This window comes from Acinonyx jubatus, chromosome A1 (assembly GCF_027475565.1).
Source record: "Acinonyx jubatus isolate Ajub_Pintada_27869175 chromosome A1, VMU_Ajub_asm_v1.0, whole genome shotgun sequence".
NCBI classification, from domain to species: domain Eukaryota; kingdom Metazoa; phylum Chordata; class Mammalia; order Carnivora; family Felidae; genus Acinonyx; species Acinonyx jubatus.
Window position 1 is genome coordinate 94,199,902 of NC_069380.1, and position 20,492 is coordinate 94,220,393.

Below are 20,492 nucleotides of genomic sequence, written 5' to 3' on the forward strand. Positions count from 1 at the left end.
TCAAAAAATAAATAAGCATTAAAAAAATTTTAAAAGAATAAAAAACCCAACAAAGACAGTCTTCAACATTAGAAGCACGTAGATTACTGTGTCCAGCTGGTAGTTTGCAGGTAGGACAGACCTCTGGATTACTTTAGGTCAGTAGTTCAACAATGTAATCAAGGTTTCTTTTCATTTTTCCTCTTTGCTCACCACAACAGCAGATTCACCCTTAGGCCGGTCTTACCTCACAGGGGTAATCTGGCTGCTAACAAATTCTCAGGCTGCTGGCTTTCACAGGTATCCTTGGAGAGATCCGAGAGGTGGCCATTCTCATAAGCTCTCTGAAAAGAGCAAAGAGGGATCTTCCTTGGGAGTTACAGGAAAAAAATCGCCTCCAGTCTTACTGGCCCACAGTTGTCTATCCACTTGGTGGACGATCCACTTGAGCCGATCAATGTAGCCATGGGAGAAGAACGCGGAGATTAGCTGAAGCCTGAGCTCCATAGCATACCCTCAGTGGGCGCAGGGGACAGTCACCTCCCTGCAAGCACAAGGTGCTCACGGAAGGTGTAGCTACCTGGAAATGAAACGAAATCAGGAGAGTTACCTGAAGAAGGGGAAATAGACGCTGGGGGGTGAGGGGGGAGGGGTGATTTCGATATCAAATATAGTAACTATGCCACCTGACCGGAAGCTAGATTTTAGCTCGTCTAAAAGCATTCTTCTGCTTTCTGCTAAAAATATCACTTCAGTTCATCACACTCAAGAAAACCGTTTTTGTTTTTGTTCACGGGTCTGTTTTGTTCCGTGTCAATAGCAAACACCACGATTCATACGTGTCTTGGCCTCATAATGTAATTGGCTACAGTGGTCGACCTCTGCCCTCTGCTAATTCCTATTAGACATTACTATAAAGGGTTAAGTGCATACCAACTAAGGCCTTTTCATATGTTTTACCAGTAATTATTTATGGTGCCCTACTTTTCAAAAGAGAATTGTAGCGGCCTTGAGACTTTACTAGTTTGGATGTGCATTTGGGTACGTTCACTTACAGTTGGTAACAAACCTGATGAACTAGCAGTGAGTGAGACACAAGCGTCAAGGGAGACAGATGCTTCAGCCCTCCGGCCTCACAGCTCCAGTGTGATAATCTGCTGTTCTCAACGTTTTTCCCGCTAAGTCACACATAAAAGAAGATGTGTACTCTGAGGACGGGCTCCCATGTGTGCTTCTCGGTGCATCGGCGTCTCCATGACCCGCTCCCTCCCCCTCCGCAAAAACTCATCAGGATGCAAGTGAGTGCAAGACATGTTTTTACAGGTACAAACTTGAATCTGCCCTAATTTATAAAAAGAGACGAGTTATTGTTAAACTTTCATTTTTGCCTTATTCAACAGAGGCTAGACCATGCTGCAGTAAGAAACAACTCTCAGGGGCATAAGGCAATATTTTGTTTCTTTCGGTACAGGGAGTCCCTCTGCCCATCACGGCCACCCAGCGACCCTGCTGGCCAAGATGCTGTCTCCAAACAGCTCACGCAGTCTCACAGAGCTGGGGTAACGAAGTCCCCATCACCAATCACAAGCTCGTTCTTCATGTTTTTGCTGTGGAATGACACACATCACTTTTGTTCCCATTTCATGACCAAGGTCACACAGGCCATGCTACGTGGGGACAGGGAAACGCTGTCCTATGATATGCTCAGAAAAGGGAAAATGGAACATTTGTGGAAGCTCGAATGACCACTACAGATGTAAAAAGAGAAAAATTAGGGCACCTGGGTGGCTCAGTTGGTTAAGTGTCTGACTTTGGCTCAGGTCATGATCTTCTGGTTCATGAGTTTAAGCCCCACGTCAGGCTCTGTACTGATGGCTCAGAGCTTGGAGCCTGCTTCAGATTCTGTCTCCCTCTCTCTCTGCTCCTCCCCTACTCATGCGCTCTCTCTCTCTCTCTCTCTCTCTCTCTCTGTCAAAAATAAAAACATGAAAAAAAAATTTAAAAAAAAATTTTATGCTTCAGGGCACCTGGGTGGCTCAGTTGGTTAAGTGCCTGACGTCGGCTCAGGTCATGACCTCATGGTTCATAGGTTCAAGCCCTGCGTCGGGCTCTGTGCTGACTGCTCAGAGCCTGGAGCCTGCTTCAGATTCTGTCTCCCTCTCTCTCTTCTCCTCCCCTACTCATTCTCTGTCACTCTCTCTCAAAAATAAATAAAAATTTTAAAAAAATACAAAGAGAAAAATTATTAAAAAGAAATGAGTTATGACATACCCCACTGCTCTGTTCATGAATTGTGCCTCCTGCTATCCAGTAAAAGCTCAGTTGGGCAGTCCCTCAGCTGAGGAGCATTCTTCTTGTCCCGTTGTCTCTAGCTTGCTACCTAGAAAGCAGTACTTCATGGATATTTTGCTGGCATTCACTTATTGCACATCCTGGTCTAGCGAAACTTAGAATTGTATGTCTTTACACATATGCATGAGCTTAATACATAGATAAACACAGGGCTAGTCTGTCACATATGCTCAAAATCAAAAGATGAAAATAGTCCTTCAAGAAAACAGTGGTGAACTGGACTGAAACTCAGTTTACATAGCTACCTAACATTAGACAGTGCAATCTCTATTCTATAAATACCCACATATGCATATTTATAATGCTTAGGAAAAAAACAGAAATAGATTCGCTAAAATACTAACAGTGATTCTATGTGGTTATAATCATGATTGGAATATTAATTTGTATTTTACTTTTCTTTGATCTGGATCTTCTCAATTCTCTATAATGTCTTAAAAAGAAATAAAACTGTTGTTTTTGTGATTAGGCGACACAAGTGAAGAACAACCAGAGGAGGCCAAATTCTAAGATGGCCCCAGGACCCTTGCCCCTCAAGGTGCATGTTTTGTACATTCTCTTCCTCTGAGTGTGACTGTCATGGACTATCACTCCCTTATCACTGTGTTATGTTTGTGGCAAAAGACATTTTGGTGATATAATTAAGGTCCTATCAGTGGATTTTGAGCTAATCAGAAGGGAGATTATTGTGGGTGGACATGAGCTCATCAGGTGGGCCCTTACAAGATGGCTTCTTTTTGAAAGAACAGTCTGCTGCCATGGTGGGAGTGGAGGGGGCCATGTGGCAAGGACCAGAGGGTGGCTTCTGGGAGCTGAGAGCAGTCCCTGCCTGACAGCTCGCAAGAGAACAGGGACCTCAGTAACTCAGCTGCAAAGAAATGAATTCTACTCCCTGCCAGTGAGGGGTAGAGAGGGCTCTGCACCTCCAAGGAAATAGCAACCCCCTTCTACGCCCTGATTTCAGCCTGTTGAGGTCCTGAGCAGAGTTCCTAGCTAACCATTGCCTGGACTCAGCCCCTGGGCATGGAGAGATAATGCATTTATGTTGTCTTAAGTCACAGAGTTTGTGATGCTTCATGACACCGTAATGAAACCTACACTGTCCTTTCAACAGCTGCCAAACGCTTCTACCATTCAGTAGATTTTATTTGAAATCAGGAAACAGTGAGGCTGAACGTACATTTTCAAGAGAAGAAAGAGAGGCGCCTGGGTGGCTCAGTTGGTTGAGCAAGTTGTAATCTTGAGGTTCATGAGTTTGAGCCCAGCGTCAGCCTCTCTGCTGTCAGCACGGAGTCCGTTTTGGATCTTCTTCTCCCTCTCTCTCTCTGCCTCTCCTCTGCTTGTGCTCTCTCAGAAATAAACATTTTTTTAAAAAGAAGAAGGAGGAAGAGATTCTTCAAATAGAAATCAGCGTTGCAGTAGCTTTAATGAGAGGTTACTGGGAGAGGCACAGGAGGGGACCTGGGGCAGTGCTGGAAATTGTCGGCATCTTGGTAAGGGTGCTTGATCTAGACGCTGGTATATACATATATTAAAACGTATTGAGCAGGACCCTTTAAAAAAAATTTTTTTAAGTTTATTTATTCATTTTTAAGTAATCTCTACACCCAACATTGGGCTCAAACCCGTGAGCCTGAGCTCAAGACTCACACACTCCTCTGAGCCAGCCAGGTGCCCCTGGTACTGTATACTTAAGATTTGTGTGTGTGTAACTTGTATCGCAACAAAAAAATAATGAAAACCCAGTGAGCTTAATATTCAGTCATTACCATAACTCTGTAGGGTAAAATCTGTGCTTATTGGGCCTGGTAGGCCCTCAAAGAATAGTTTTGTGTGTGTGGTAAGATATACAGAACATGAAGTTTACCATTGTAATAATTTTAAGTGTACAATTCAGTGACATTAAGTACGTTCACACTGTTATGGAGAGCACCACTGTCCATCTCCAGGACTTTTTCATCATTCTAAACTGAAAAGAAATATGTTTTTTATTGAGATACCTGGCTCTATTTTCTTTCTGCCGTGCATGACCAGCCACGAAACGATGTAGGGTAGTTATCAAGGCACCCGCTAATAGTATGCTGAATTTATGTATGAGGTTGACATACGCTCTCATAGGCTTCCAAGTTTTAGTGAAGTAAATATTCTTTGAAGACGGCTGTTTATTTTACCCAATTTTATTTTATTTTTTTATTTTTTAATGCTTCTTTATTTTGGGAGAGAGAGCATGCACGCACGAGCAGGAAAGGGGCAGAAAGGGAGAGAGAGAATCCCAAGCAGGCTCTGCACTGACAGTGGGACTCGATCCCATGAATCATGAGATCATGACCTGAGCCAAAGTCAGACATTTAACCAACTGAGCCACCCCATTGCCCCTATTTTACCTAATTTTATAAACCAGGATTTTTATTAATCCCTTTCTAGTCCCACCCCCCCCCCCCCCATCGTTTCCTTGCCCAAACCACTTTCTCTGTTGTAATAGTTACTTGTGGTTCTCAAAACTGAGACCTTTGACCCTTGTCCCTGTGTCTCACCTGAAATGCTGTCCCATCCTATGCCTGCCAGACTTCGTGAACTTATTCAGAAAATTGTTTTGGGCACAGAATGTGTGCTAGGTGCTGGGGATAGACTGGTGGATGTGACTTAATGGACTTAGTCCTGTCATCCTGGCCCTTGTCTTCTGATACCAGCTCTTTGTGAAACTCTCTTCTGCCTTCCTTCTGTATTCTTCTCACCCTCCACCATTGGCTGAGGCTCTTTTTAGAATTTATACACACACCCCCCTTCAGAAAAATCCCTCCGTGGATCACATTTATTTATATCCCTGTCTCCTCTTTTTAACTTAAAGTTCCTTGAAAATTGGGCTCTTCCTTGTTCGCCTGTGTGTCCTGCGTCCCTAACACATTGCCTCGCATGGTTGACTCTCGTTGAATACTCTCTAAATGACTGAGTTGGTGTGGGGTAGGGATGTCAAGGTTATAATTGCATTATAGACACTTACCCAAAGATCACGGCACCTTCACATCTGTAAGCTACTACGAAGTTTAGTTAATAGTTAAATGGGTAGACAAAACGAGGAGGGCACATTTAAACTCTCCTTGTGATGGATTTATATTATTAATTAAACAGAGGTACGTAGGAACCTGTGCACATGTACTTCCTCTAGAAATCGGCTCCCTTTCTTATTAATTAAGCTGGAGATTGCACGGTCTAAATCTCCCAATGGTTATTCCACTCATGTCATACATACTAATGAGGGCGAGTGTGGTGTTGGTGGTGGTGGTGGAAATCACTTATTCAGCTGTGGGAAAAATACCATCAGGGCTCAGACCCCCTGCTGACTTTGCACACAGTTTTTCAAAGCTTTAAATTGGCATGCTAATTAAGTGGCTGAGCGCACTAAATAAAGAACATGTCGTAGCAAGGGTTAGAAGCGACTCCTTGTGTTTCTTCCCTTAGCATCTCATAGGTAAGGGTAGACAGTATAGACCCCTTCTCCACCTCTCTTTCCGTCAGACCAGACGTCGTCTGCCGTTTTCCAGGTTTCCATCACAATCGTAGTTCAGAGGAGTGTTTAGAGTTCCCAGCAGCCCCAGGGAGACTAATTTTGATACAAAATGTCAGTTATGCTTGTCGCTTTCATACTGTGTGTATTTAACATTTAAAAACGTGGGTGATAATCTTCTTAGCTAAGAATGTCTGAAAACACCTACTCTTGACTCTTGAACAGGAGGGTTAGGGGCGCTGATCCCCACACAGTCAAAAATCCAGGTATAACCTTTGACTCCCCCAAACACTTAACTACCGCTGTTGACTAGAAGCCTTGCCGATAACATCGTCGATTAACACAGATATGTATGTTATATGGATTATATGCTATATTCCTACAGTAAAGAAAGCTAAAGAAAACAAAATGTTATTTCAGGAAATCAGAATGAAGTGAAAATACATGTACTGTACTCTCCCGTATTTATTGAAGAAAATCCACTTGTGAGGGGACGCGTGCAGTTCAAACCCGTGTTACTCAAGGGTCAATAGTATTCTGGAAAACAGATACTCAGATTTGATGATTGTGCCTACAACATTTACTCACTTCCAGAAAGAGAAGAAAGGTTAAGTCCCCAAGTCATTGTTTTATCTGGAGGAAATGATACGAGCTCTTCCTGGAAATGAAATATGTGTTATTTTCTACAAGCCCACATGCTTCGTCAGCTGTATTTGTATCCGGACTAAGGTTAAGGATGGCAGAACTGAAATATGGCAATGTTAATTTCACAGTCTATCCACCTGCTGTTTTTTTTTTTCTTTTCTGAATGTCAGTACGCATCTTTCTTTAAATCACAGGGAAAGCATTTATGTGAGTATGAATATGCAAAGATGACTTTTTTTCCTAAGTTTATTTATTTTGAGAGAGAGAGAGAGAGCAGGCTCGTGCAAGCAGAGGAGGGGCAGAGAGAGAGGGAGACAGAGAGAATCCCAAGCAGGCTCTGTACCGTCAGCATGGAGCTCAACACAGGGCTGGAACTCACAAACTGTGAGATCATGACCTGAGCCGAAGTCGGACGCTTAAGCGACTGAGCCACTCGGGTGCCCCTAAAACTGACTTTTAAATTGTTTCATAAGGACGTTGAGATGAAACAATTCTTCCCACAGGAAAACGGGTGACTTGGTATTGCCATTTTATTCCCTACCTTTTGCTTTTCCGAATGTTACGGGCATAAACATGTAGAAACAACTCATGCTAAGCAGCTGCCGGTGGATTGGTGAATTGATTGAATGTGTTTGTTTAGATTGGGGCTGGACCAAAACCTAGAACCTAGAGGTCCAGGCATGGGCAGCGTCTTGGCCAGTGTCACACAGCCGGCTCGCAACACGGCCAAGAGCGGACCCTCAGTGCGCACTGCCAACTGGATTATCATGCCACTGGAGATAAGAGACATACTGCAAAAAGGAATTTCCCCCTCTCTTTTGTTTCCTTATTTTTTTTTTCACCCAAGTTTTCCTCCATCTGTATCTTGATATGGTATATATTAGCAGTAATAAAAGATCTCACTTTTGTTTTCATTTCTAATTTTTCTTGATGCATCCAATTCCCGCCCCCTCCCCCCGCCCCCGGCTAACGCTTTCCACCCCTGCTCCTCAATATTCTGTTCCTCAGGGAGCTGGATCTGTTTTTCATGTTTTCTTGGCTGAATCAAGACAGCAGGAAGAATTGAAATGCTGACTTTGTCTTTTTCCTTATATTACCACAAAAGTAGAGGGAGATGGGGTGGTGGGGAGGGAAGTCTTAACCGTAAGAGGGCGCCTGGGCGGCTCAGTCGGTTAAGTGTCCAACTTCAGCTCAGGTCATGATCCTGTGGTTTGTGAGTTTGAGCCCCAAATCAGGCTCTGCAGTGGTGGTGCGGAGCCTGCTTGGGGTTCTCTCTGTGCCTTCTCTCTCTCTCTCTCTGCCACTTCCCCACTTGTGTTCTCTCTCTCTCTCTCTCTCTCTGCCGCTTCCCCACTTGTGTTCTCTCTCTCTCTCTCTCTGTCAAAACAAATAAATAAACTTAACCTAACAAACTGCTCCTTTAAAAAATTTTTTTTAATGTTTATTATTTTGAGAGAGAGAGAGAGAGAGTGCGTGCACTAGTGGGGGAGGGGCAGGGAGAGAGGGAGACACAGAATCTGAAGCAGCCCGAGCAGGCAGCACAGAGCTTGACAGCGGGCTTGAACCCATGGACCGCAAGATCATAACCTGAGCCAAAGTCAAACACTGAACCGACTGAGCTGCCCGGGCACCTTCTATAAGAGGGTCTTTCCGGCACACCAGTCACCTTGTGTTGCTGACTCACAGAGGGGATCCTGTTTTCTAATGACTGTATTGAATTGGATTCCATTTTCATCCAGTGACACCATTCTCGAAGCTGGCACCTCTGCTAGAGAAGAGAGAGGGGACGCGCCACATGGCGAGGGGATGTGACATATCCGCCACGTTCTTGGAAGGAGCGGAATGTACCACACAAGGGCCGACTCCAGATCTGATCTGGGTAAGTCATGACCCCTTTGGGCCTCGTGGCCTCATCTACAAAATGGGGACAAAAACTCCTCCTTCTCCAGTGAGGCCGTGGCGGTTAACCAAAGCGCTTGGCACAAAGCCTGGCCTGCAGTCCGTTAGCGTTTTTGCCGAGGGGCGCCAACAGGCAAGGCACAGTTCCTTGGGAATATTCGCAGGTTCTCTCTGAACTTCTTAGTCACGAAACGGAGCTCTGTTTCGCTAAGTTTTCTTTCTTGTGGCTTGAGGGAGGGGAATGTGTTCATGCCTCCGGGAGGGGTGAAGGAGGAAGATGGTAGGACCCACATAAGACATTGGGGGCTCAGCCGAGTGGCCGGAGTCCCAGCCATGCTCTAATCCTCGGGAAGAAGTGCGGTGCCAGGCTGGAAACTGAGGCAAGAGCCAGAGACCCGAGTGGAGCAGGGCTTCTTCCAGTAAATTCCACTGCCCGCTGGCTGGAGGTTCTGAGCTGACTCGTGCTAAGGATTGCTTCCCAGTGGCATCACCGACTCCTTCCAAACTGGCTTTGGTTCCAAGTTCTGATGGGGGCGGGGGGTGCCCTCCTGTCATCTCTGTCTGTGTAGCGACATAAGCCCCCACCCTTCACACGCATCCACTGCTTTCTTGGGTGTTCCTGGTGGCCCCTCTGCTCTTACCCGACATTCTAGGCTCCTACCCCTGGATGCACGGAAGGTTTTCATGCTTTCTAGAACGCTATCTCCTTTCATCCCTACGCTGTCAACACTGGCATTTGCAAAGCCACCTCTGTATATGCAGTGGAACAATGTCAGCACTGCCCGTTCCTGTTGAGACAGGAAACCCCACCTTGATACAGAGATTCAAGAAGTGGGTGCAGGTCTACACGGATCTTCAACCACCTTGAATCTCTGGTCACCGCGAGATTTCATGGGATACGTCTGGAGGGCATTTCCACTTCACCTCAGGCCCAGAGTTCCACCCCCAAATTTGGCCCTCCCGTCCTGGTCAACCCCCACGCCGTGAGAGCCGCACGATCCTTCGGAGAAGTAGACGATGCCTCTTATGCGGGCAGCCTCTTTCTGCGTGGACCCGACCCACGGGGCTTCATTGAACCTGCTCCCCTTCTCGTGCTCCTCCCAGTGTGACAAGGGGGAGAATGAGGCTCTCCGTAATACGGCGTGAAAGCGCCGAGAGGAGGTGGAATCTAGGGTAAAAATTCATTTTTCTTGTTGCCATATTTCTTCTGCTTGTTAGACTTTCTTTGCACCCTCAAGCTCTTGTCAGCGACCCATTTGTGAATGGAGACGTTTCCGCTTTGAAGTCATAATTTATCCTTGCAAGAGCTGCTAAAAGAAGCACTTTTAAACTCAGATCTGAGCGTAGGCTGGGAATGATAAGTCACCTCCGAGCACTTGGGTAAATTGCAAAGAGTAGAGTCTTTTTACCTCAGGGAGCCAATTTTAACTTACTGCTTTTTTTCTCTGAAGATACTTCGCTCAAACATTTTCTCCCCCTTGCTTTCATTGCGAATCTTGACTCAGGCTGTACAAATTAGCCATTTGCGATTTATTTATGACGTTTAGTTTCCTATAAGTTAACTGGTGACTACCTTAGCATTAACCATCTAGCTAAACAAGAGTTTTAAAAATTAGCCTATGGAAAGCCTAGGGAAACACTAAATTTTTCCAGTCTCCTCCAAGAAAATTACAGTTACCACCAGCCATCTCTCTAACATGGCGTCAGAGAGAGGATATAGCAGAGGAGGGCAAACCATGGACACTAGCATCCATATGCCTGGATTCGACTCATGCCTTTAACCACTAAGCTGGCTCTGTGACCTAGAGCAAGTTACTAAACCTCTCTGTGCCTTGGGTTCCTCATCTGGGAATGGAAACAATGCCCGTATGCAAATAGTAGATGCATTAAACTGTAACTCAAGGCAGAGTGGTGCTTGAGGCCTAGTAAGAAAAACGGAAATATGCTTTCTTCTCATTACGTTGTCTTCTGAATGTGTACTATTTGAATTCTTAGAGGAGCAAGACATACAGATAGGCCAGGAAAACATATATTTGTAAAAACAGGTCTCTTTTGCTTTTATATTACATTAACTATAAAATCGGCTAGGAGAAGCAGATCAGATTTTAATTTTTTTTTCAACGTTTTTTTATTTATTTTTGGGACAGAGAGAGACAGAGCATGAATGGGGGAGGGGCAGAGAGAGAGGGAGACACAGAATCGGAAACAGGCTCCAGGCTCTGAGCCATCAGCCCAGAGCCTGACGCAGGGCTCGAACTCACGGACCGCGAGATCGTGACCTGGCTGAAGTTGGACGCTTAACCGACTGCGCCACCCAGGCGCCCCACAGATCAGATTTTAATGCAAAAGTGCCCCATAGATGGAGTCACTGAAAATGTGTGTGTGTGTGTGTGTGTACATGTATGAAGTGCAATCAGCTGCCTTATCTGTGTGGATCTTCTGGGTCTTATGACAGTGCTGTTTTGAGCCTCCTGTTTTAAAGTTGGAGAGAAATGTCTTCAATGTGTGAGATTGCACAGTACAACCCGTCTGAATGAACAGGGCTATCGTAAGTGGCCAGCCAACGTCTCTGGTGGCTCCCTTCACCCCTTGCCTACCTTTCCACACACTCTCAGGAGGGAAGGACAAGTAACACATTTTATGTGAGCTTTACAAGAACAGAAAAATAATAAAAACATGTATCTATCTCCATATGTTACTGCTTTTCCTACGTACTGAGTTTTCAGGGTAACTATCCTGTTAAATTTGCCCGTTGCTGACGAAGCTATTCAGGAGTAAACAATACCCTCTGTCATTTGACAGGCAGCCAAATTTTCCTCAGAAGATTCTTTTGGAACCCCCTAAAATGTCCCTTTGTTGGAATCCACAGAAAGTCACAAGAGAACAGCTGAGCTGTGTAACTGAGTTTAATTTATTATGTGCGCACGCGCGCGCACACACACACACACACACACACACACATCCTTGTCCCTCATTCCTTCACGTTTTCCTGGGGTTGGTTAGCAAAAAAATTTGAGGCTGACTCTCCTGATTTGGGGCCATGACTGCTCTACCTTTCCAGGAGTTCAAATGCATTACGGTCATTCTTTCATCTCCAGTGTGACCTTAGCAGAGCTGTCCTGTCATACCCATTTTATTGCCAGAAAGTCCAAGGAGAATTCCAGGGATTTGGCCACATCGGGGGTAAAACCTATTAATTACCTGGCAGTTGCGATTCAGCCACAGACTCAAGCAGTTTTCCAGTTGTTGAGGGGCCCCTGGGGGGAGAGGTGGATATAGGGAGAGGTTTGCACAGTCTCAGCCTGGAGGCTCAGAGTTCTGTGTCCAACACTGTTTCCTTCCTTCTGATCCTGCACGAAGATAAGGTCGTCTCGTATCTTGCTTTCGGTGCCCACACAGATCCTTCCCTTCTAATATGTATCGTGTTGCAATCTTATATTGGTCTTTATGATCACCTGAATAATCTGTCTCCTCTGGGAGGGCAGGAGCTCCATAAGGAGAATGTTTTCCTAATCACTGTATTCTCAGCACCTAACCCAGTGCCTGGCATACAGTTGGTGCTTAATAATGACTGGTTGAGGGCTGTCCTCCCTGTGCATGTTTCTTATGCAACTTCTCAGTGTCCTCTACGATACCACTGACTCAGTGAGTGCTGACAGTGGCCAGATGGGATAGGGGAGGTGGACATCATCACATAGTCCTCCGGGCAGGCAAGTATTTTCCGTCAACTGACAGTTTAATGAGAATTTAATAGATTTGCACTGTTTACTTACTTTGCCCTCAGTGCTAAAAATTAAGGGAAATGGTAAAAAGTACAATAGTAGGGCGCCTGGGTGGCTCAATCGGTTAAGCCTCTGACTTTAGCTCAGGTCAGGATCTCACAGTTTGTGAGTTCAAGCTCCGCATCGGGCTCTGTGCTGATAGCTCGGAACCTGGATCCTGCTTCAGATTCTGTGTCTCCCTCTCTTTCTGGCCCTCTCTCTCTCTCTCCCTCTCTCTCAGAAGTAAATAAACATTAAAAAACATTTTTTTTTAAATTACAATAGTGTCAGTGTACCTGGGTAGCTCAGTCGCATAAGCGTTCGACTCTTGATCTGCGCTCAGGTCATGATCTCACCGTTTGTGGGTTTGACTCCTGCATCAGTCTCCTCATTGACAGCGCGGAGCCTTCTTGGGGTCCTCTCTCTCTCTCTCTCTCTCTCTGTGCCCCTCCCCTGTGCGCTCTCTCTCTCTCTCTCAAAATTACTAAATAAGTAACACAATAGTGTCCTTGCCTAGAGAACTTCCAAATATAGCTGGCAAGATGGGTCCTACATGGCATACTAAATGCTAACCAAAACACCCAAACCTGAGACTGCTTCTCAGGGTAATAAAATTTCAAATAACGGAGAAGATGGTGTTCTGAGGTGGACAGAAAAGGTTCACACGGAGTTAGAACTTAGGAAAGATGTGTAGGATTGAGATGTATCAAGGGGCAGAGGTGAGGCTTTGTATATGGCGGGGTGGGGGGAAGAGGCAGCATGGGCAAGGGCATGGAGTCTGGCCTGGGCACGTGACCACATGAGCACAGCCGATGTGCGAAGAGAGGCCACTAACCTGGCCAGCCTGGCATGGACTTGAGAAAGAGAGAGGGCATCAAGGCCAAACCATGGAGAGCCCAGACCTGTGGTTTGTTATCTTAATACCACCCTTTGACCAGCCCTATGGGGGAAGGGGGGTGACAGTAATTTGGACCGTAATGGAGGTTGAAGGGAGATACGGGAACTCCTACTAGTACCTCCAGCCCACACTCTCCTCTTGGTTTTGATTCCACCACAGTCAGCACTCAGTTCTTGAGCTTAAAAATTTCCCATTGTTGAACGAGCCTGATCTCTCTCTAAGGCAGTGACTTTCAAACTTGGGTGTGCGTCGAATCCCTTGGGGGTCTTATTTTAAGTGCTGATGTCTGGGACCCGTTTCCTACCCCACACCCAAGTTCTGATTCGGTAGGATTCAATCAGGTCTTGGGGATCTGCATTTTTGCAAGGGCCCATCGTGCTCCATGGACCATGCTTGGCGAATATAGCCCTAAGGAGTAAGTAGTCATAGGAGCAGTAAAAATGTCAGAAGTTGGGCAGCCAGCAAAACACATTTTAAACACATATATTTTTTTAAGTTTTATTTATTTTGAGAGAGAGAGAGAGAGACTGAGACTGAGACTGTCAACACAGAGCCTGATGTGGGGCTTGAACTCATGACCTGTGAGATCACAACCTGAGCCAAAACCAAGAACTGGACGCTTAACCGACTGAGCCACCCAGGCACCCCAAAGGCATTTGTAATGGAAGCAAGCTGCACAGTGAGTTACTAAGACACTGTTCTTTGATGAAATTCCAGCACCGTCCAAGCCATTCTTATCTTTCTCATCATTTGGGAGGTTACCTTAACTTGATGAGTAGTGTGATATGTGCCGTAGGCATGGAAATGATCCGATTTCCAGAAGCCCGGGTAGAGAGAATATTAAAGCTCACCTTAATCCAAGGACATGCTGAGAGCAGCCACTTGAATTTATGTTTTGCTATCAGCTGGACCCAGAGTAGCTCATTTTACACCACAATTAGTAGCAAATTACAGTCAGACTGACTTTCAAAAGAGCTGGTTACATTCTGCTAGGAAACAATTTAAAGGATCAGATTGGTACCGCCACTAAATCAAACAGGCTCATCTGGCTCCTGAGACCTGGACCTCCCAGCCTTCATACCACTGGACTCCCCACAAGGTCACACCATTTGAGTGTGACACCTGGAATCAGCTGATAGGACGTGGTACAGATTGGAATGTGGGGTCCGGTTTTGTATGAGTGAGCCTACTCAGAGCCTGAATTTGAAGAAATTGTAAAAAAAATGTATTATTCTTCTAGCTAGCAGGGTAAAACCTCCATAATACCTACTGTACCAGAAATCCTTATTTTCTCTGTGTTTGCCACTTTCTTGCAGTTTTATAATGAGAGAAAGCAGAGCTGAGAAGTCGCCTAGTGAAGAAAACACATTCTGGACTTAATCCCACTTTCCTTTTTTTTCTTTTGAACCTGCCAGCAAAAAGTGTTTGGCCTCATTGTATGTGATACTGGCTGGAGAGAGTCAGGTGTTCATTAGGGAATGCACAGAGCTTTCGATCTTAAGGTTAAATGAGTACAACGTAGCTGCCCTGACTCTACCATGCCACATCACAAAGCACCTATAATGCCTAGAGTTAGGGAAACAAAATCCCCCACCATTTGTGAATCTCCAACAAAAGGCACCAAAGGCGACCCTCAACTCACTTACGGGCAGGCAACCTTCCATGTCCCATAGACAATACAAGACAGGGAAAGAATGTTGTTGAATTGAAACTGATTTTGAATCCAAAGCCAGCACCCTTTTCAAAAATGTAAAACATTTTGCTGTTTAGAATATCTACTAGGCACTGAATGGGTAGGTTGCTGGCAGTTCTTCAGGACCACCCAGTTTTTGACTCCCACCCAGCTCAACTTCCAGCTTCCGATCTCCAGCTCAACTTAAAGGAGAGACACTTACCCTAAAAGACATCTGGCTTGTTTTCTTCTTCCATGTTCTCTAATCATTCACCACTTAGAACAGATGGGTTGGCCATGCTGAGGGTAGCTACAGACATATTCTGAGTTTTCATGTCCTATACATCTTCCTATACATCGAGGAAGAAAGTGACAGAAACCCTGGACCTGAGCTCCTAAACATTTTGGAAGTGGATGGAGGGAGATCTGTGTCCACCTTCCTAAGCTGGGCCTCTCGGCACCCGAGAGTGGGGTGGGTGCCCATTCTGAACGATGCCTGTTTTTTTTTTTTTCACTCCCTTCTGCACATCATAATGAAATCTCTGACCTGACAGTTGTCTCGTTTCACCTGTATCAGATATGAAATAAAGGGTAAATTCTCAAGGTAAAAAGGAAATGAAATGACCCATTTCCAAGATGGAAGGGGAGGCTAGAGTCCTCCTATCATTTGATAAGTGTGCATTACCTCCAGAATCTGTGTGTCAAAAGTGAAACTCCCTGGCATATTTGCAATCTACACTTGGATGTGTTTTCAAGGTCCCAGTAATTTGGACTCTTCAAAGAATCTGGGTTGAGGTGCAAGGCTGGAGAAGGGTGTCTGTAGGACAGGGATCTGCTTGAACCTCTCCTCCATGCTTCCCTTCCATCTGTCCACCTCTTGTCCTCTTGCTCAACAGAAAGTGCGACAGGAGCCAAGGAGGAAGCAGCATTTCCAATCTCAATGCAACATTTTTAGGTGTGCCATTGAACTTGTTACCTACACACGTTTGTTGAGTTGGCTCTATTCAGGTTGAATTCTGGGATTGCCTCTGGGATTGGAGTCTTAAAGGAAACCGGAAAGAACCCTTGTGATCCCCTCTAGGGCAGCCTTCTTAGTCTTCTGGGGATTCTATAGACTGTGATCCAACCTGCCATCCAGCTCTGAGGTCTGCCATTCCTTTGCTGCTTATTTCTTTTCTCTCCCTCAGTCATGGATCACCTCGGTTTTCCATGGGGTCATCAAAATCATGGCACCCAGCCTACTGACTTTACAGCGGACAACGCCATGGCCTGTGAAACTTGAGTGACTTCTGTACACATCTGCGTGTGCTCCTCTCCTGACTTTTCCATCCCTTACGTGTGAGTATGTGTGTGAGAGAAAGGGCTGATATTTATTGGGATTCTGTTGCGTGCCAGACTAGAAGCTTTTTATACATTATCTTCTTGAGCCTCTTATCTGCTCTGTGACCTAGGTGTTACTATGACATGTACTGGAGGAGAAAATAAAGGCTCAAAGAGGTTAAGTAATTTGCTCAAGATTGCGCATCCGTGGGGAGCTGGGATAAGGCTGCCCATCTGACTTGGCCCAGGACCGTTCCATTATACCCTGTCTCTAGGGCCCTGCGTGGGGCACTGCCCATACCTTTAGACATAGGAAGCTGCTTCTCGTGGGGGATGAGAGGATGGCTGGGCAGAAGCCAGCTCATGACCTCAAAGGATGTGCATCTTACCTCTGCAGTTTGAGGCACAGGAGGGGGCTCACGGTGTGTGTGTGTGTGTGTGTATGGCCTGAGGACAGCAGCCTGGTGAGAGGGGATATTCTTCTGCTCTCACATCACCTGCTCCACTTCTCACCTTTCCCCTTTGAGGATCTTTTTCTTTCTAAATTGACATCAAGAGGAGAAAAGGATCTTGCAGGGGTGTTAACGATAAGGACGCTAGTATTATAAGGACATGGTATTATGTCAGATGACAGAGATGCTTCCAGGGAGCAGGTCGGGGATGGGGAGGTGGAGGGAAAAGGAAGAAAGCAGGTGTCTTCTCTTTGGGGGATAAAACTCTCAGGTCACCCTGCCTGTCAGGTACGTACCAAACAGGAGGACATGATTTCCCAGGCGCTTGGCAGAAGGGGTTTGTGGGGTTCAGGTTTCCCGGGCATGAGTGTAGAAGCTGGTTTCCTCATCAGGTGGCCCTCCAAATGGAGGTAGGAAAGGAGGTAAGTGAGGAGGGAATTTACACTTATTGGTCAGGTGCGTTTCGGGTGCAAGGCTCCTGGCTTTACCTGCGTCTCTTCAGAACCAGAGAAAACAGTGCTTCCTGCCTTCAGGAAGGGCTGATTTGGACCTTGTGCGTCCTTCTGCTAAGACTATATCTGTGTGATAAATGTTTTCTTTCTTTTTTAGTATTTATTTTTGAGAGCGAGGGAGGCAGTGTGTGTGTGTGTGTGTGTGTGTGTGCGCGCGCGCGCGCGCGCGCACATGTGCCCAGGGCAAGGGCAGAGAGGGAGGGAGAGAGAGAATCCCAAGCAGGGTCCACACCGTTCAGTGCGGAACCCGACGCAGGGCTTGAACCCACAAGCCATGAGATCATGACCTGAGCCGGAATCAAGAGTCAGACGCTTAACCGACCAAGACGCCCAGGCGCCTCAATATTCAGCAAATGTTTTCTAACGGGGGACCTCTCTTGGAGGAAACCCTCTGAAAAGTAAAACCCATAGTCCATGATTTCTTCTGTCTTCATTCATTACATTTGTCTTTCAAATCCCACTTTTTCTTTTTCTTAAACAATTTTTTTTTTAATGTTTATTTTTGAGAAAGAAAGAGAGCGAGCATGAGCAGAGGAGGGGCAGAGAGAGAGGGAGACACAGAATCTGTAGGCTCCGGGCTCAAAGCTGTCAGAGCCCTAAGCAGGACTCAAAGTCACGAACCATGAGATCATGACCTGAGCCAAAGTCAGATGCTGACTGAGCCACCCAGGCGCCCCTGAATCCCACTTTTCTTTAAAGTGGGATTTGACTTTAGCTCCTTTTTAGGATGGCAAATTGCCAAAAACCTTTGTTTTTGTTTTTGTTTACATCTGTGCAGAACAAAAAGTTTGCAGACTGGTAGAGCTATTTGAATGCAGGTAATCCCAAGGAAGAGTCCGTAGAATCCAGCCAAACGTGGATTTCGCTTTCAGGAAGCGTAGAAAGCAGCTTTCGGGAGGTCAGAGGAAACTGAAGTTGTTTTATTATTTTACACAGGAAAACAAAACCCCAAGACACAAGCATAACATCACACAGGTTCCCAGTGCTTTTAGTTGTCATGAATACCCACTGCTCTTTTCCACACAAACCTTGTTAGGAATCCAGATTTATGACTGCTGCTTTGATGACAGTGGAGAAGTCAATCCACTGCATGTTTTTGGTTGGCCAGAGTATCACTGAAAGAAAAAAACCAGAAAACACTGCAGAAGTGTGCACTCCTGATGGCCACGCCAGGCTTTTGCATTTCTTTGATAATTCTTTCACCTTGTCCTCCTTCAATACAGCTGGGGCTGACCTACTTTGTTCCTTCATTATGGAGTTTTGCGTAGGTAAGAATAATAAGATGGGGAAGCTCTGATGTTAAAACTCGTCCCTGGCACTCAGCAAGGCTTCCCAGCCTCAAATCCCTGGGCCAGCCTCATGAATTTTATTTATGCATTCATTTATTTATATGATGTCTGGTGCTGAGACCTGCATGAAAAATTAAAGCACAAATTCATCAGAAGGACCCGCAGTGGTGCGAGATTAAAATTTGAACCCCTGAACTCTCTGACACCTTCTGCGGTAGAAAGAACTAGATCATTACTGAGCTTCACAAACAAAGGAAGCTCTCTTCTTCTCCCCCAATAAGGGAAGGGGCAGACCTGAGAATACTCACACCGCTCAAAACATCACTCACAACATCCCAAACCAAAACAAAAGCAGTGTGCCAAAGGGCCAAACAGACAGGCGAAGAAATCAGCAAGCCCTGGTGAGTTGCCAGATTTGGCTTCTGGCTGTTTGCCCTGCGGGCGATTACGTAATTCCCAGACGAGAGCCCTCCCCTGCCTGCGAGTGAATTTCAGCCTGTCCTGTTAGGCTTTTACTCCTAAGGACTGGCAGCCAAAATAGGTGAGAATCTCACTTCCTCTGATGCAGCGAGGCTGCTGATTGTTATTAGGTGATTTTGTTGTCAGTGTCCCTGGGATGGGGTGGAAGGGAGAGCCATGTTTGTAAGGTAATAGAATGAATTCCACTCCTCTCTTTCAAAAAATTAACTAAATGGCTTCTATTTTACAATCCTTTCTTTCTTTCTTTCTTTTCTTTTTTTCTTTTTTTCTTTTCTTTTTAGTTTATTTATTGATTTTGAGCGAGAGAGGGAGAGAATCCCAAGCAGGCTCCACACAGAGCTCGTGAACTATGAGATCACGACCTGAGCCAAGAGTTGGACGCTCAACCGACTGAGCCACCCAGGCTCCCTATTTTATTATTTTACACAATAAAACAAATGGGCAGAATAAATGGGCAGAACGTACACTCCATGGACAGGGGGTGGGGGTGAGGATCCTTCAGTTGCCTGGGTCCAGCTCATGGCTCAACCAGCAGCCATGTCCTCTCCATGACCTCCCCCAACAAGGTCCCCTGTGACCAACTGAGGAAAGAGGTAAAAGGCCAAAGAGAGTTTTCAGATGAGTTGGCTCTTAGTGTTTGTTGTAAGCTGACAGTAGGCTGCTGTCCTGTAGCTCTGTTCAGGGGCTGCTTGAAAGAAAGAGTGAAGAGAAATCCTCTCAACAGGGATTTGGGAGATGTATCTGATTAGCCACACTGTGTTGAGAGACAAGTAGCCAAAGGAACAATAAATATGGGCTCATGGTCAGTAATCAAGGGCTTGTCTGCTTGATGAGGGTGATCCAGAGGGAGAAAGATTGGAGGAGACGTGACAAAGAAGTCTGGGGAAGAAGGATATGGAAGCATCTATGGGAGGGAGCATGATATGTTGCAAACTTCCAATTAAACGTGAATGCTCAACAGAGAGCATCCATTCACCATGGAGGAGACACTAAACAACCAAGTTGAGAAAATGCCTTGGCCAGTGATGTCAATCCTTGGACACTCCAATACTGGCAAAAGGGGCTTTGTGCCATGGTGGCAGGGATGAAAGCTATGCATGGGTTTCTAACAGCATGGGTTTCCTCTCACCACGGGTGATCTGCCCAACATTCTAGGGATAGAGACCAATAATGAGCTGCTAACTTGACATCATTCTCTGTGGAGACTTGTCGGTAAGTGATTACATTCAACTGCTGCCATCTTGAAGGAGCAGCAAGTCATGTTGACTGAATTAACATGGACACCGGACATAGGATTGCTTTTTCTGCCTGGAGGCATCCACCAGCATGACTATCAAAGGGCTTGTAGAGCGCTCAATTGATTGACACAGGATCCCACGTCATTGGACTGACTCAATTGTAGACATAGAGGTGTGGCAGTGGGCACATGACCGTGGGATCCACTGGTCTGGTCACCTACTGTGTCACTCAGAAGTTGCTGGCTACAATGAAACAGCTTCTTAACAGCCACTGAGGATTCAGCTTAGAGATGATATGCTATGAGGATGGGCCCCATCCTCAGGACACTGAATGCACCCTACATCAACCACCATGATATGGGGCTGTGTCACCAGTAGGTAGCAAGTGTGAGTCTGGAAACCAAGGAGGTGTGGCTTTGCTGGTATCATTCCCAGTGACCCACTTAGGGCAGTGTTGCTTCGCATTACTGCACTTCACGGCTTTCTGGGT

At 45.8% G+C, this 20,492-nt stretch overlaps 1 long non-coding RNA gene across 2 annotated transcripts in view; it reads left to right on the plus strand.

Annotated features, from left to right (window-relative positions):
• Positions 1-1,450: 1,450 nt before the first annotated feature.
• LOC113604529 (uncharacterized) overlaps positions 1,451-20,492 on the plus strand; it is a 32,602-nt gene continuing 13,560 nt past the window's right edge. For both annotated transcript variants that reach the window (XR_008297318.1, XR_008297319.1), the window contains exons 1-3: positions 1,451-1,631; positions 8,221-8,360; positions 15,899-16,049. This is a non-coding gene — a long non-coding RNA (uncharacterized LOC113604529). The remainder of the gene's footprint in view (positions 1,632-8,220; positions 8,361-15,898; positions 16,050-20,492) is intronic.